At 41.9% G+C, this 16687-nt stretch overlaps 1 protein-coding gene across 1 annotated transcript in view; it reads right to left on the bottom strand.

Moving 5' to 3' along the window:
* NDNF (neuron derived neurotrophic factor) overlaps positions 1-7046 on the bottom strand; it is a 38667-nt gene extending 31621 nt beyond the window's left edge. Inside the window, exon 1 of the mRNA XM_058721490.1 lies at positions 6495-7046. The gene's annotated coding sequence lies outside the window, so the exon portion shown is untranslated. The remainder of the gene's footprint in view (positions 1-6494) is intronic.
* Positions 7047-16687: the final 9641 nt, after the last annotated feature.

The raw sequence follows: 16687 nt of genomic DNA, 5'->3' as shown, positions 1-16687 counted from the left end.
TTTTGGTATGACTCTGATAATTTAATCAGAGACATATTTTATTACAGAAATAAAATGCATAATGTGACATTTGGCAATGCCCATGAGCTTAGAGTACACATGGCCTGAACAAAAGGGAGTAATCAAAGCCATTTCTTAGGTTCACATGGATTGCTGAGGTTTAACTTTTCACTACATGTGCTATAAATTGTAACCACCTATACTCCACGATGCACCTAAGTTGGAGAAACTAACCCTAAATAAATCAAGCCCTTTACACAAGCTTTTCTCTTGTAAACATATTATTTTCAAGTATCACAATGTCACCCCTCATTTTGTTTGTCAACTATCCAGATATGGTATTCTCTATCTTTGCAAATAAACACCTGCTCATAGTTTCTGTATTAAACAACAGTCATGGTGATTTCAAAAACAAGATATCACCCTTCACAAATCTTTCTAATGATCAGTTCAGGTTTTACTCTTTCTTTTAGAAAATGATAAATTTCAGGGGTTGCTGGGGTGGCTCAGTCGGTTAAGCATCTGACTTCAGCTCAGGTCATGATCTCATGGTTCCTAGGTTTGAGCCCCGCCTCTGGCTCTGAGCCTGGAGCCTGCTTCAGATTCTGTGTCTCCCTCTGGCTCCCTGCCCCTTCCCCACTTGTGTGCTTGTGCACTCTCTCTCTCTCGAAAATAATAAATAAATCAACATTTTTAAAAAATGATAAATTTCAGTCTCATTTTGTCTAGATCTGTGTACACAAGGACAATTGCCTCAGAGAACAAGATGTAGTTATGATGACTTTTAGTTATGGATAAAATGCCCATATGAATAGAGTCCATATTTTTCAGCTATATCTTTAGATTGTGGAATACACGTCCTCTGAGCACACAGCTGGAATACGAGAGTGTTTGCCTTGCTTTCATGTTAGGGAGAAGACAGAAACTTGTACGGTCACTGTAGACTACAGTCAGGACCACTATTTGTGATACTGGCTGTAAGCATTCCAATTAGAAAACAGACATGAGTGCATGTTGCTAACTCGATTTTTGTTATTTGGTTATTAAATGTAAAATGTCCACACTGTGTCCAAGAGTTTCCTTCATTTGAGCTGATTTCTCTTCATGTGTAATCACGTTTTTATTGAGTTCTTTCCAAACTTTATATAACCTGTTGTTTCTTTCTTTTTTATTTTTTTTAATGTTTATTTACTTCTGAGAGAGAGAGAAAGACAGAGTGTGAACAGGGGCCAGGAGGGGTAGAGAGAGAGAGGGAGACACAGAACTTGCAGCAGGCTCCAGGCTCTGTGCACAAGCCTGACACGGGCCTTGAATTCACCAACTGTGAGATCAAGACCTGAGCAGAAGTCGGAGGCTTAACAGACTGAGCCACCCAGGTGCCCCTATTTCCTGTTGTTTCTAAAAAAGTTTTTTTTTCTTTTCTAATAACTATATAGAAGGCCTCAAATTCTTTCAAAAGAACAATTAAAAGAGCCATTGGAAAAGTTAACTATATACATTCTGTCATATTTTTCTTTTTTAAAGATCCAGAGTTTTCACAAGTGAAACTAAAAATAAATATTTCAGAGAAATATATAAGATATTAAATATATGTCCTTTTCAAATTTGATACAGGAAAAATTAACAAATCAAAACCCCAAACTATCCACCAACTTACTAAAATATATCAGTTTCCAAGGGATATGGATAATTGCAGAAGGAATAATGAGATATAATCTTGGATGTTTTTATATTTAAAGACTTGAGGTCTGTGGACTTTAAAGTTTAAGTCGATTTTAGCTTAGTGAGTGCTTAAAAAAAATTGACATTGTAACAGGACCCAATATCCAGCTGTTCTGTGGTCAAGTCTGTCTCTTCATCCCAAAGGGAAGATCTGCAGAAACATATCACTAGTTCACTTTTGTTCCATTACTGATCAACTACCTTACCCTTAATTTTTAAAATGCAAAACTAACGATACCTTTTTTATTTGAGGTGAATTAATATTATATAGTTTATAATTTCCAAATATTTCAGAATACTAAAATACACAGATTAGGTGGCTTGCAGTTGTAGTAAGATACCAAAAGAAAGGGGGAAGGTGTGAATATAGCATCTTCGGGTTCAGGGAATGTGTTTCAGAAGTAAGCAGCTGAGAACACACCTGATTTTGTCACTGGTTTGGGCACCGGTGGGCTACAGAAATCAAATGTCAGGTGTCATCTGAAGAGTGGCAAGAGATCTCCATGCACAGGTCCAAACACAGACTAATCATAACATGCTTTTTTTTCCCCAGAAATACAACTGAATTTAGGATCAGCATACCACTATACAATGCGATAAAGTATTAGTTTTGTTTTTCTATGTCATACTATGTGATTCTTTTTTTTCTCCTTTTTAACAACAGTGGCACAGTATTTACTTTTCTTCCTAGGTGAAAAATAACATGCAGAAGCATGATTATGTGTGTCGTAGCTGTCAATGTGCACTGTAATATAACGGGAAACAAGGCAAAATTTATCCTAACTTTGGGGCTTAAGAGGGCAGGCATTTTTACATGGAATATTTAAATATTTGAGGACTTTAATTTTGAAATCAGTTTGAAAGCAAAGATTTGGTGCTATTTACTATTTACTACTCAACTACATAACTTGTTTAATTGGTGCTTCTATGAATGACTGAGCCAACTAGAAAAGAAAAAAAATTATATTCTTCAGAATAATTGTTCCAAAATAAACATTTACGGGTTCTAGACATTCTTTCAAGGTCAAGTGAATAATCTGAATTAGTTTTGTAGATTACACTTGCCTTTGACCCAGTATAGATGAATGACTATGGGATATGCTTTCTTCCTGGTGCCTAAGCTGATGGGAACTGACCCTGGCAAGTTCCATTTATTACTTGGATGGTACTATGGGTGCAAGGCTCCCCAAAGCAAGACCTGACAAGAAAAGAGGGAGCAAAACAGGGTGAGAACACTGCTTGGTCACTAGACTCAACTACTTTATCACTGGAATAACTAAGGAAAAAAAGACTAAAATAATTTTTTTTTAATTTTTTTTTTAACATTTATTCATTTTTGAGACAGAGAGAGACACAGCATGAACGGGGGAGGGGCAGAGAGAGAGGGAGACACAGAATCGGAAGCAAGCTCCAGGCTCTGAGCCATCAGCCCAGAGCCCGACGCGGGGCTCGAACTCGCGGACCGCGAGATCGTGACCTGAGCTGAAGTCGGACGCCCAACCGACTGAGCCACCCAGGCGCCCCAAGACTAAAATAATTTTAATCCATGCACATTATGTGGAATTCTTACTATTTCTTGCTATTTGTTAACTCAGGCATAGTCGTCACAATTCCAATATCTACTCATTCATCGCTGCAAAATGAAAAATAAGTTCTGTCCTAACAATGACAACAAAAACACAATCAGTTTTAAAATAAAAGTTCTGACCTCTTCATAGACTGACTAGAAATACTACAGAAATGAACATGGGAAGATAACAATGGACAGATACATTTTATTTCTACCTTTCCCTCCCTCCTTCCAAATAGAGTTTAACAACACAAAATTTCCCGTATTATACACGGAGAGTATGGTCAATAAATCCAAGTGAGAAAACTAAAATCTGAATCACCAGGTTCATGAAGCTGATTGAAACATTCGCTACATTAAGTTATCCAAAGACTGATCCACTGTGGCTACATTGAATGTAAGCATTCCCTCAGCATGGTGTTGCCAAGGTTATGACATCACTCTTTGCTTTTTTACCATTCATATGTTGCCACATGAATGCTCAATAGACCCAGGACAAATAAACGGAGGGTGAGGGCTTCCCTCATTCTTAGAAGGGTATTTTTCAATTATATATTTTGTTACATCTTAGGAGATAAAAGCTGTGTCTGCAAGTGATTAAAAGATGTTTTATATTCATGGTTTCATTTCTGCTGAAATAAATGCGTAATTTAAACCACACATAATTCCTAGCAATTTAGGCCCATTACAGAGTTCTAGCTTCTTTTTTATGATAGTTACTAATTAAAACGGAGTGTTACTGCCACGTGGAGCCTGTGACTTCCACATACAGGTTTAATGAATCAAACGCCCTGACATAAAAATGAAAACAATACAGACAAAGCTGCAAGCTGTTATGTTTCTAGTGTGTGGTAAGGATTAAGGATATTCACTGAAGTTAAGAATTATGCAGAGAAAACACTTGTAATTTCTTTCTTTAAAGGGAGAATTAAAGGGTTTTTTAGTGAAATCTGAAATAGTCACCAATTTTTCTAACTTCTGGACCCCTCATTCCCAGCAGACTCCCCCTCCTGAAGAATTCAAACTCATCAGAGTCACTTTTAAAGGATACATGATGGGATATTTTAATGTAATCCTGCATATAGGTTTAGATTGAAAATGGGAATTGGGACTATAATTAATTATGTTGCCATGTTTTTTGAACTTTAAGGAGACAGACTGAGGCAAGGAGGGCATTTCATAAGACTGCAACCTTCTAAAAGTTCATAGGTCAAGACTTTGGTAAAATGACAGTATCTTTTTGACATTTAATTAATTCCACATGCAGAATGAGTGTGAGAAATTAATACCCCTTTGGTGTACTCACTTTCTGAAACCACTGTAATAAGAGACTGACACAAAATCAAAACCAAATATAAACACGGTCTTCAGCTAGGGTATGGCCTTACGATCACTGTTACTAAACAATAATTAATAATAATAACTACTGATCGCTCTCGGTACGCGTATTTGCTCTCGCGTCCATCCATCACATCTTTCAGGATAATAAAACAGTTCAATCCCATCAAATCCTCCAAAGCGCTCCCTCTGGAGGGATGTTTTATCTCTACTTCTGTGAGCCCAGGGAGGATTCTACTTGTTTGAAGGGGGCGGAGAATGGAGCTGGGTCCTATTTATTTCCATTGACGACTCCCCGGGTTCTCACAGGCGCTCAGAGCCCGGGTGGGAGGAAAAGGGGAGGAGGTGCGGAGATTCCCTCCTTCAGAAAAGAAAAAGGGTTCAGGAAGCGAGGCGAAAGAAGGGGTGGGTGAGGGAGTGGGGGAAAGACGGTAGTTGTGGTTGGAGAGGTCAGGGACTAAATGAAGAAATAAATTCTTCTTTGATACAGTAGGATCGAATGATGCGAAGTGGACGAATTTACCAGTCCAACTAAGTTGCTAAAAGGAACTATGTGAAAAAAAAAAAAAAAAAGAAAAGAAAAAGAAAAAGAAAAAAGAAAACAACAACAACCCAAAAAACAAACCCAGAGACATTTTCTCAGGTTCATTTCTCGCTCAAGGTCTTGGTTTCACTGAGCTACTTGTACCCTGAGCAGGAGATGGACAGCGCCCCGAAGGGGGCCGGGAGCACAACCGCGACCTGCCCGAAGGTCAGCTCAGCGCCCTTTGCAGAGGTGCCCGCGGCAAACTCCGAGGGCCTCCGCGACCCACGCGGACCCGGTGCGGAGGGCTAAGGGGAATTCTCCAGCTTCGGGCGGGGGCACGGGGGGGGGGAGGGGGCAGGAAGGAGGCAAAATGAAACGAAAACCACACCCTAAATTTTGCAGTTTGCTAAGTGTCCCAGGGGAACAGCGGGGACCTGGAACCACTCGTTCATTCCTGAGTGTCGGGGCCGCCCCAAGTCTCACCTCAGTACTGAAGGTAGGGCGGACTAGAGCGAGCACCCACTGGTGCACACACAGTGCTAGGGCACTACGTACGCCCTATCGCTCGGTCTGGGGCGAGAAGGAGCGTCCCCTCGGTGGCTGCTCTGGTACCCCGGCAAAAGCAAGATCAGGTCCCAGGCCTCCCTGCTCAGCTGGAGGAAGTTTCTCTAACGATGCTTGCCTCCGAGGCAGAGCGCGAACGAGGTGCCAAAGCGGAGAGGTTCGGCTGGCCGAAGCGGACCGAGATCCCCGAGCCCCTGGCTGCGGCTGGGGGCAGCCCACCAGGACCCCGCGCCTGCTCTGCCCGAGCGCGAGCCGGGTGCGCAGTCCGGACTCCTCGCGTTTCGTCCCACACTCACGCGCCGGCAAGACCCCAGTCTCACAGACTTTCTGTAGCCAAGGCTACAGGAGGTGAACCGGAGGGGGAGGCAGCAACCCTCCCGGCAGGCGGGCAAAGTAAGTGTCCAGGCCAAGTCGGGGATAAAGGCTCTGCGGCTCCCGGGACTCCGCCGCACCCTGGGCACCTGGAACCCCGTGTCCCCGGCCCGTGCACGGTCTCTCTACCTCCTAACACCGCTGGGGCCGCCCAGCCACGAAGCCAGTGTGGAAAACCGAGGGAGATCTGCTCCACGCCCCTTAAGCCCTCAGCTCCTCGGAATCTGGCGCCCTCGTCCAGCGGCGACGGACAACCTCGCTGGGCCCCTCTGAGTTAGGGGACGCGCGCCTCCACCCCCAACCCCAGAGGAGCCCTCGGGTGTGAACACTCCTTGTACCAGGTCTTTGGGTGGCGGTCTAAGGCGTCGGGACGTCACGAGTTGCTTTCCTCTCGTTACTTACCTTAAAAAAAATTCGGTTTGCTTTTCCTGGGAGGGGGAGAGGAAAAATCCCTCCACGAGGTGTGGTGTGCAAAACAGTCCACGTCCCCGGCACCGGCCAAGATGCTAAGCACCAGTACTCAGGAACCGAAGGGGCTGGGAGGCGGAGGAGGAGGCCGATAAAAGAGAAAAATTAAATCGGCCGAAGTGTCCCAACTTTGCGGTGGGCGCTGCAAACTTCAAAGGCGGGCGAGGGCTGGCGGCGCGCGGCAGCCGAAGTTGCTTCGAAGTGGAGCGGGGAGCAGCGCGGGGCTGGGGGATCCCTGGGCAGAGTGGGGAAGTGGCGGGAGGTCCTTTTAAAAGGCCGGGAACGTGCGGGGGCTGGGCGCCGCGAGGATGCTGCCAGCCCCGCGGGGGCTGTCGCGGGCTCCGCGGGCGGCCGCTCGGGGCACCGGCGCCTGGCTGGAGTGTGGCGCAAGGAGAGCGGGGCGCGCGGGGCGACGGCGGCGGCGGGTGCGCGGCTCGGTTCGCTCCGCTCTCTCGCGGCTCCGAGCCGGGAGTGTGTGTTCGCTCCCGAGTGTCACTGCTGAAGCCCAGAGCCGCTCCCCCTCCCGCCCCACCGCTGCCCGCCCGCCCCCTCCCTCCTCTGCCCGCTGCCTCCCCCCTCAGTTCCTCCCTCCCTCCCGCTGCGCGCCACCGCGCGCGCGCGCGCACTTACACACACACACACACACACACACACACACACACACACACACACGGAGACCCAGCGCTCCCCAAACGGGGACCTTCGCGGGCGGCATCTCAGGGGACGCACCGCCGTCCTTACCTCCCCGCCAGTCGTGGGGAAGAAGAGAGAGGCCCACCGATATCCCCTCAAAGCCACAAAACCTAGGGAGAAGCGTACGCTGGGCCATCGCACCGTCAGGGAGCCCCGGGTGCACAATAAGGGGGAACTCTGGGGTTGATTGGGGGCCGGGGGTGGAGAGACGAGCTAAATCCAGAAGGTTGGAGGCGGAAAGGAGAGTGTGCAAACTGTGCATTCATGTCCCACTTTTCACCCCACCGCCTGCCTACCACCGCCTTCACTCAGGGAGCGCTTCCCCCTCGGCGCACACCGAGCCTCCTCCGGTTTGAAACTCAGCAGCTGTTTTAACAATTGAAAAGCGGCCCTACAGGACCAGTGAGAGACGGAGCAGAGTGTGTGAAGCCATTAAGGCTGACTAGGTAATTATGATAAGAAGTTACCTAATTAGCAACCTGGCCAGGGCACAGAAAAAAAGGCGGGGGGCGAGGGGAGTAGTGAGTGATTTAGTGATCTCATTTTCCCAAATGCGAACCTAGTTTCCAGCAAACCTGGTTTTTAGACTCTCAAATTTTATGTTCTCAGAAAACAGTTTATTAAGATACAGTGTCAGTATTGAAAGCATGAAGGATACTTGCCCTCTTCTTGCGACAGAGAAATGAAGATAAGATGAAAATCAGCCTTACCGAGCTCATATGAACAACTATGGTCTTTTTGTTAAATACCTGGTCACAGAGGGCAGTCCAGTGAGGCTCCCAAAGTTTTGTGGCTCTTAGGTGAGAATACTGCCATAGATGGATTTATGGAACAGTTTATACTCCACAAAGTAGTTTTGCAAAAGCCATAGAATGTTTAAACGGCTAAAAGGGTTGTTGACATCACTGTGCAAGATTTTTTTTTTTTTTTCATATGGGACAATAAGGTGGGAAAAAGAGATCTCTTGGTGTCTGTTCAGAAGATCTGGAGAAGTGACTCCAGCACTTAACAGATATGACCCAGAACAGGTCATTGGGCATTCATTAACAAACATTTATTAAGTGCCTACTGTATACTATGTAGATATTGGTGCTGTGATTTCAAGGTAAGTCATAGTGCTTGCTGATTTTGAGGAGCTCACAGCCTGGTGGGGAGACTGAGGCATAAATGGAAATGGGATTATCACTATAATAAATATGCGTACCTGTTCCTGTAGGAACACTGGAAAGGAAACAGCTAATTCTTCTTTAGAAGGTACTCTTGATAGAGATTTTAGTGTAGAGTTCTGAAGGATGAGGAAGAGAACGCCAGGCAAATCAGGATAGAGAAGGAAGGGTATTCCACAAACCGAGAAAAGCAAGTGAAGAGGTTAGGAAATTGTCAAAGTACACGGTGTGTCCTGGGAGCTGGGAGAAGTTAGGTGTGGCTGGATTGCAGGTGGAAGTAAGCATGGCCAGGCCATACCAGGATCTGTGGGCCCAAGGAGCCAAAACTCTCCTGAAGGGGGTGCATAGTTGAGAAACTAGTAAGGGCTTTAAGCAAGGACAGATTTTATGGTTTCTAACTGTCATCAGATGAAAGTTTTAAAAAGTTTTGTCTGCTGTTGTTGTGGAAGACAAATAGGAGAGAGATGGCAGTGAGGAGGTTATTTCCAGAGAAATTTAGGTCAGAACTAAGGCAATGGCAGTGCCCATTGAGAGGTTGGGACAGCTCTAGAGATATTTAGGAAAGAGAACAGACAGGACCTAGTGGTTGATTGAATTTGGAGGGTAATGGAGAATAGGAGTAGTTTAGACTGAGTTGGAGATTTCTGGGTGGGGCAAGAAGGCAAATGATGGTGCTGTTTGCCAAGAGGAACAACATATAGAGAGGGGCAGTTTGGGGAAGAATGTAATGCATTCTATTTTGTTCTATTTTAAACTTGTTGAGTTGGGGGAGATTGTGGAATATCTGAGTACAGCACTATGTAGTCCACTGGAAGGAGTGTGTCTTCTCTCTGTTCCTAAAAGAGAAGACCCAAGCTGGAGGATCACCAGGAATCATCAGCATTCGGGTGTTTCTTGAAGCCAGGGAGAAGACAACCAAGAAGAGACTTAGGATGGAATATGGCAGAACACCAATGTTCTGTTCCTGCAGGGGTTGATGGGAGAAGAGGAGCCTGCCAAAAAAAGAGATGCAGACCAGAGAGGGAGGAGAAAACTAGGCACAACTGGGTTGATGAAGCCAAGGGAGGAAGGGACCGTTGCCCAGTGCAGAATGTGGCAGAATCACGACAGCCAGCCTGAGAAGCAACTGCTACTCTTTACCAATGTCTCTGTGATCTTCACCTAAGCAATTGTAGTTTATGGTCTACAGATGTGAAGGATCCAGATAAGAGCGGGTAGAGAAGGTGGGATCATGGGGAAGAAGCTCATTTACTTAGCAGTTTGGACTTGAGGGAAAGGACAGAGAGTTATAAGAAAAGCATTTGTGTGGAGGTTGTATGTTTGTTTGCTTTTCTTATGTGAGATACTTGGTCTTAATTGCATGAAGTTGAGGGGAAAGCAGGTGGAAAGGGAAAGGCTGAGAAGTTCCATGAAGTTCTCTGAGCATCGGTTCCCTCCTCAACATGGACAGGGCACCCTAACTAGTCTATGAATCTCACAGGGTTGGTGGGGAGTTTGAATAAACCAGAGGTGGAAATAGTGCTTTAAAATTGCCACTGAGAAGAAACCGAGTCTAAAAGATGTTAAAGTGATTTATCATTAATGCAGACGATTTGTGACAGGCCAAATCCATGTGTCAAGTTCTATAAGAACTCTATGAAGAATATTTTTATGAAAGTTCCTAAAGATATTTTTGTTTTGAACAGAACATCATGATTTTCATGTATCAATATGTCTATCTTCTCAAAATGTATGTGGGGTGTGTGTGTGTGTGTGTGTGTAGAGATCTTCAGACTTGGGTGATATGACATATTAGATAGAACATGCGTTAGTCAGACAGACTTACATTTAATTCTAGACTCCGATAATTATTTGCTATGGAGTAAATAGGTTAGCCTCACTGAGCTTCAATGTTTTCATTTTTTTTCAAGTATAAAAAAGGAACGAATTATAGTTGACTTACAGATGTTTTCTGAGGATTAAGTAGTATACCCTATTCAAGTGTTTGGCAGAGATTTGATTATTTATATCTGAAATTACTTTTAAACTATGATTTTATGATTATTCAATTAGGGGGGGAAAGCTCAAAATGATTATAAAATTAAGAATATCATTCAAGGCTATTTAAGAGAACTCCTAGTTCAAGCCTACATCCCTTAGGGGTTCATGAGACCCTTTCAGGGAGGTCTGCAAGGCCAAAGCTATTGTTACATTAATTCTAAGATTGTATTATTGTATTATTACATCAATTGCTTGTTTTACTGTGTTGATCTTTGCACTCACAGCACAGAAGCAATGGCGGGTAAAACTGCTAGCAACTGAGGATGGCCCAGGGCAGTGCAGCCAAACCATGCTAGGAGTTGTAGTGCCCACTGCCACAAATGTCACTTTCACTCAAGATTGTCTTTGATGAAGCAGAAGGATTTTTTATTTTATTAAATTTAAACTCTTGACTCTGTCCTCTTAGTATTCTGTGTGGTAAAATGGAAAGTACACAGAAAATTCTTCTGCGGCATACCAAAGCACAGTGTTGGTCTTGAATTGAAACACTTGTGTAATTAGGTTGTGAGCTAAACTAGCTGTTTTTTATTTCTTTTTAATTTTTTTAATGTTTATTTATTTTTGAGAGAAAGAGCATGAGCGGGAGAGGGGCAGAGAGAGAGGGAGACACAGAATCCGAAATAGGCTGCAGGCTCTGAGCTGTCAGCACAGAGCCCCTTGCAGGGCTGGAAACCAGGAACAAGGAGGTCATGACCTGAGCTGAAGTCGAACGTTTAACTGACTGAGCCACCCAGGCGCCCCTAAACTAGTTGCTTTTTAAAATTTTACTTATTTATTTTTTAGAGATGGAAAGAGAGAGAGAGAGAGGGAGAGAGAGAGAGAGAGAGAGAGAGAGAGAGAGAGAGAGAGAGAGAGACAGGGAGATAGAGAGCAAGGATGTTAAGCAGGCTCTACATTCAGTGGGAAGCCCAGAGTGGGGTTCAATTCCAGGACTCTGGGATCATGACCTGAGCCGGCTGAACCACCCAGGTGCCCCAAGCTGTTTTTTTTTTTTTACTTGAAAGAACAACTGACAAACTATAGGTATTCACACTTGGATATTTTGCAAACATTTTTTTTCAAAACAAGTTAAGTGAGCCTTGTCACTTCAAGGTAAACAACTGGAAGTATTTATTTTCAATGAAAAATATGAGCTTTCAAGTAAAAAATAGAGAATTTAGAAAATTTGTTTATGCCATTATGAGCTTGGTGGCTTTCCCATATTTAAAATCTTTTGTAATTAGATTGTGATCATTTTAATTAATGTGTTTTTTGATATTGTGTAATGAAATATGTTGACATTTTGAAGATCTGCATAACTCATTGAACCAGTATTTTCCAAACGGCCAATTACAAATGATGTTATAAAATCATTCACGAGTTAAATGTCCAAAGTACAAGATAGATCAAAAAATGTTAATATAATGGAGTATGAAATATTAACCAGTTTGGTTTCATACTCCACACTGCAATTACAAAGTTTAAGAAACTTTGTAGCATCAAAGAAGAATATCCAGAATTATTAAGAATCTTATTAAAATGCTGCTGTTTTCCAACCACATATCTGTGTGAAATGGGATATTCTTCATCTATTTCAAACAAAACAACATATTGCAATACAGAGTAAATACAGAAGTGATATGAGAATTTAGCTGTCTTCTACTTCTACTAAGCCAGACATTAAAGAGACTTGCAAAAATGTAAACAATGACACTTTTCTTACTAAATTATTTTCTTTGGATAATATAGTAATTTTCAGAAAAAAAATGTTATGTTAACATGTAGCAGATATACCACAATTATTTTGAAATAAATTCATAAATATTTTTAAAAATTTATCTTTTAATATACGATATAATGAACACTGATAGCAATAACCCACATAAACCAAAGTTCCTTGTGATCCTCAATAATTTTAAGACTATGAAGTGTTCCTGAGGACCACCATTATACGGAATAGGTTCAATCATGAAAATAGATAGAAATATTATCAATAGATGGAAAATAATTGTTTAAAAATGGAATACACTGAAGATCATCAGTACTATGATAGTATTCTGCCTATAGATTGGCCACCACCTCAATTATACTTGTCCAATATATGTCTCATTTTATACATATAGTTTCTATACATGTACTTAACTCCATAGACTATTGTGGTTGGCATCACTACTCTGGGGACCCGGACAAAAGAACTGGAAGAAACCATTGTACAAATCCTGAAGCTTGTATAAACCAGTGTCATAGTCCTGGCCATACCACTGAATCAGTACTGGGCATTCTTTTGTTTGTTGACTCACTTTCAATCCCTTCCCCATCCCACCCTCTCCATGGCAAAGATGCTTACACAGTTCTTGAAGTAGTTCTCAAAAATTCTTTTGAAACTAGTGATTACCTCTGATTTGATGGCTCTTACACACTGAACTAATGTAAAGTTGAAACGTTAAGCCTGAGCCACCTTTCATTCTTCCTGAGGGCAATCATTCTCATAATAAATATTTGTTAAGCTCATACTATATGCCATGCATTATTCTAGGTGCTGGAATAAAAGAATAAGCAGAGCTCTTGTTCCCCAAAGGCTGTAGTCTAGTGGAAAATTAAGTAATTACCATGTGATATAATAAGGGGGTGGGCTTGCTGTTCAAGTCCACGAGGAGGGTGGGAGTGGGACATTGGGGAAAAATTCTTGAAAAAAGTAACACCCAGAAACCTAAAAAATGGATCAGTCATCTTGGGTCAAAGGATAGACATGTGGAGTCAATGGGATTTGAAGGAAGTAAAAACAGATATAGGGAATGTTACCTATTAGGGACATATGTTACATTAGGGAGTAACATATTTAGGGAATGTAACAAAGAGACCATTACTATAGAAAATTGCCTTAATTAAATCGCCTTAATTATAAAGGTGTAGATAAGATCAACATATTTTCCTTGAGTTTTAGTTTGTTTAAGAAGATGAATGATATATTTAAAAATTGCTATATTACATTTAAATACAATATAACTTACATCAGAATTACCATTATCTTACAAAATATCACTGGGTTAAAAAAAATATCTAAAATTGTATTAAAAACCTCAAGCATAATTTTGCATGAATTTTCAAAGATTAAGTTAGTACATGGCAAAGAAAAATTATTCTTACTTTAAATAAATTCATGCTTTAAAATAAATTCATAAATTTGTTTCATGAAATTTGTTTATGTAGCTTTGTTCAAGGCACTGTACTCACTGCTGAAAGACATACTGAAAAATACACAGAATAGTAATTGTCCAGGACGACATTGCAAGAAGAGTTCAGACATTTTTTCTTTCCTTTCTTGAGACATTCAATAAATATTTATCTGCCAGATCCTGAGGATGTATTATTAGAAAGACAGATGTAGGGGCGCCTGGGTGGCGCAGTCGGTTAAGCGTCCGACTTCAGCCAGGTCACGATCTCGCGGTCCGTGAGTTCGAGCCCCGCATCAGGCTCTGGGCTGATGGCTCGGAGCCTGGAGCCTGTTTCCGATTCTGTGTCTCCCTCTCTCTCTGCCCCTCCCCCGTTCATGCTCTGTCTCTCTCTGTCCCAAAAATAAATAAAAAACGTTGAAAAAAAAATTCAAAAAAAAAAAAAAGAAAGACAGATGTTGCCCCTGCCCTCAGAGTGCTTACAGCACAAGAGTGCCAAATTAGTTGGCTTTCAAATATCAGTCACAGCATCAGACACCAAGGGATAATGCCAAGGGAGTAATAAAAATTATAAAATAGAATTTATTCACTTTAGGAAAGGTTTGAATTGACGGCAAAGAGGGTGAGAACATCAAAGCCACAGAAATGTTTTTGGGGAAGGTTCAGAGGAAGGAAATACCAAGATGCATTAAGAGGCAGTGAAAAGTATAGTTTGGCTAGGATCGATTTTGTTAATGGAATTAATATAGAAAAAAAAAATTGGATACATAGGTTGGGCAGATTGTAGTGACCATGTTAGAGGAGGTTTGGACTTGATCCTCTTGGCAATGGGTAAAACTTAAAACATTTAAAGCAAGCACCATTTGCCATAGTCAAGAAGGACACTTCTGGTTTGCACAGTTTAAATGTTTATTTTTTTAAGATTTTAAGTAATCTCCACACCCAACTTGCAGCCCAAACTCACAACCCCAAGATCAAGAGCTGCCTGCTCTACCCAGTGAGCCAGGCAGGTGCCCTGAGGACACTCTTGATTTGTAAAAGAGAGATTCTTTTGATTGTAGTAAATGGGTTCCTCTTGCAAAAAAAAAAAAAAAAAAAAAAAATCCCCTATCTGTTTTACTTTAAAGCATATATTTGTTCATTCATTGCATTTCAATATATCTGTGCATTTCAATATATACATTAATATAGCAATTAGTAAAAGCAGCATTTTTGATATATTACACTCTATCAGTTATGTGCTGGAAAAACTAAAATATTTTTTAATGTAAATCCAGAAAACATTTCCTCCTATGCTCTAGAGGAAGGACTCTATTGATGACCTTGAGTCTCAGCCTTTGGTATTCCGTCACTATTCTTTGGTCCAGGTTGTTGACCAAATCAGCATGGATTGCTGTTTTCACTATCCTGCACTGGATGTATTATAAAGCAATGAAGAACAATGCAAGCCTAAGCTAGCAGCAATATTGTAAGGGTGCAAAAGATACATGCACACAAAAATAGAGATGAGAAAAGTCTGGAGTATAAAAAGGGCCAAAAGAAACAGGGGTGAGGATGCATTCTGAGCTGTAACAGGGAGTCCAGGGGCTTGCTATTAATACGTTCCTATAATTTGGGATCATTTAAGAATTGCTGTGTTTAGGCACAGCTAAAAAGAAAACTCTTTCATGTGAGTAATTTGGCCCAAGTGCCTGACAGTTCCATGCTGGTGATATCATACTGCCTTAAGGCCACACAGACACAAAGCCTGGTTAGTTTTTAAATGTTGTGAAGCCGAATGGCATGAGATATACTGGAAAATACACAGGCTTCTGAGTCAGAGGTCTTGGGTATGATTTCCTACATTGCTCTTAACTCTGTCACTGTGTGAACTCGGAAAATTGTTTAATTCCTCTGAGGCTCTGTTTTCTTATCTGTAAAATGGGGATAATAAAATTTCCCTGATGGGGTTATTGTCAGAATTAGACTTTCAAATATGTAAATCGCCTGCTACAAAAATAGGCACTAAATAATTGGCAGTTCTTAATCCCTGAATTTAATTTGCCTTAAAATGCATAAATCATTTGCCGCTACCTAATCAGAAAACCATTTTTAAGCGAAAAAATAACGTGAATGGAACACTCAGGACTTGCTCATTAGGATGACCAAAATAAGTGATTTCATGTTTGACAAAATGTATTATATCTAGTACTTTCTCTTTATAGATTTATCTAGCTTATTACTTAAAATATCCAGTGTAAAGGACATAACTTTCCACATTTCTCAGATGAGAAAACAGATTTAGAGACACGAGTGGCCAGGCGGGGGTCTGATCCAAAGCCTCTGCAGGCTGTCCTGATATATTACTTGGAGCCTTTCTAGTAACTATTTTCACAGATTCATTTTTCTCCTTTTGGTGCTGTCATGTTAATGGGCAATTTTTAAGAGAGGATTTTACCACAGAATTTGATTTGGTGGCTCCTTGTTGGTGCTCCATAAGAGCAAATGTGACCACAGGTACCATCTTCACAAAAGTGTGCCCGTTTATCAGCTCTAGCCACAAACCTCTCAGGTCCCAAGTTGGGAAAAGTAAACCAGAGGGAGGTGGAGTAGTCCAGACTGATTTAGCTGCCTGAGTCTTTTACTAGACAACCATTTTTTTAAAAATTTTTTTTAACGTTTATTTATTTTTGAGACAGAGAGAGACAGAGCATGAATGGGGGAGGGTCAGAGAGAGAGGGAGACACAGAATCTGAAACAGGCTCCAGGCTCTGAGATCTCAGCACAGAGCCCGACGCGGGGCTCGAACTCACGGACCGCGAGATCGTGACCTGAGCCGAAGTCGGATGTTCAACCGACTGAGCCACCCAGGCGCCCCCTTTTTTTTTTTTTTTTTTTTTTTTACTAGACAACCATTTAAACTCTCTCCTAATGACACAGTATGGGTCCTTCCCTAAAGGTACTTAACAAATTAGCTTGTCTATGAAAAACGGTATGGATAGGAGGGTGCACATAATTTTTGCAGTCTTATCATGTGCAGCTCATAAAAAGTAGACATATAGACTGTATGTACCTTTGACTCAACCAGTTTCCATTA

The sequence above is a fragment of the Neofelis nebulosa genome, chromosome 3, assembly GCF_028018385.1.
Source record: "Neofelis nebulosa isolate mNeoNeb1 chromosome 3, mNeoNeb1.pri, whole genome shotgun sequence".
Taxonomy (NCBI): Eukaryota; Metazoa; Chordata; class Mammalia; order Carnivora; family Felidae; genus Neofelis; species Neofelis nebulosa.
Note: the sequence above shows the minus strand (reverse complement) of the source record. Positions and strands in the feature narration are given on the sequence as shown.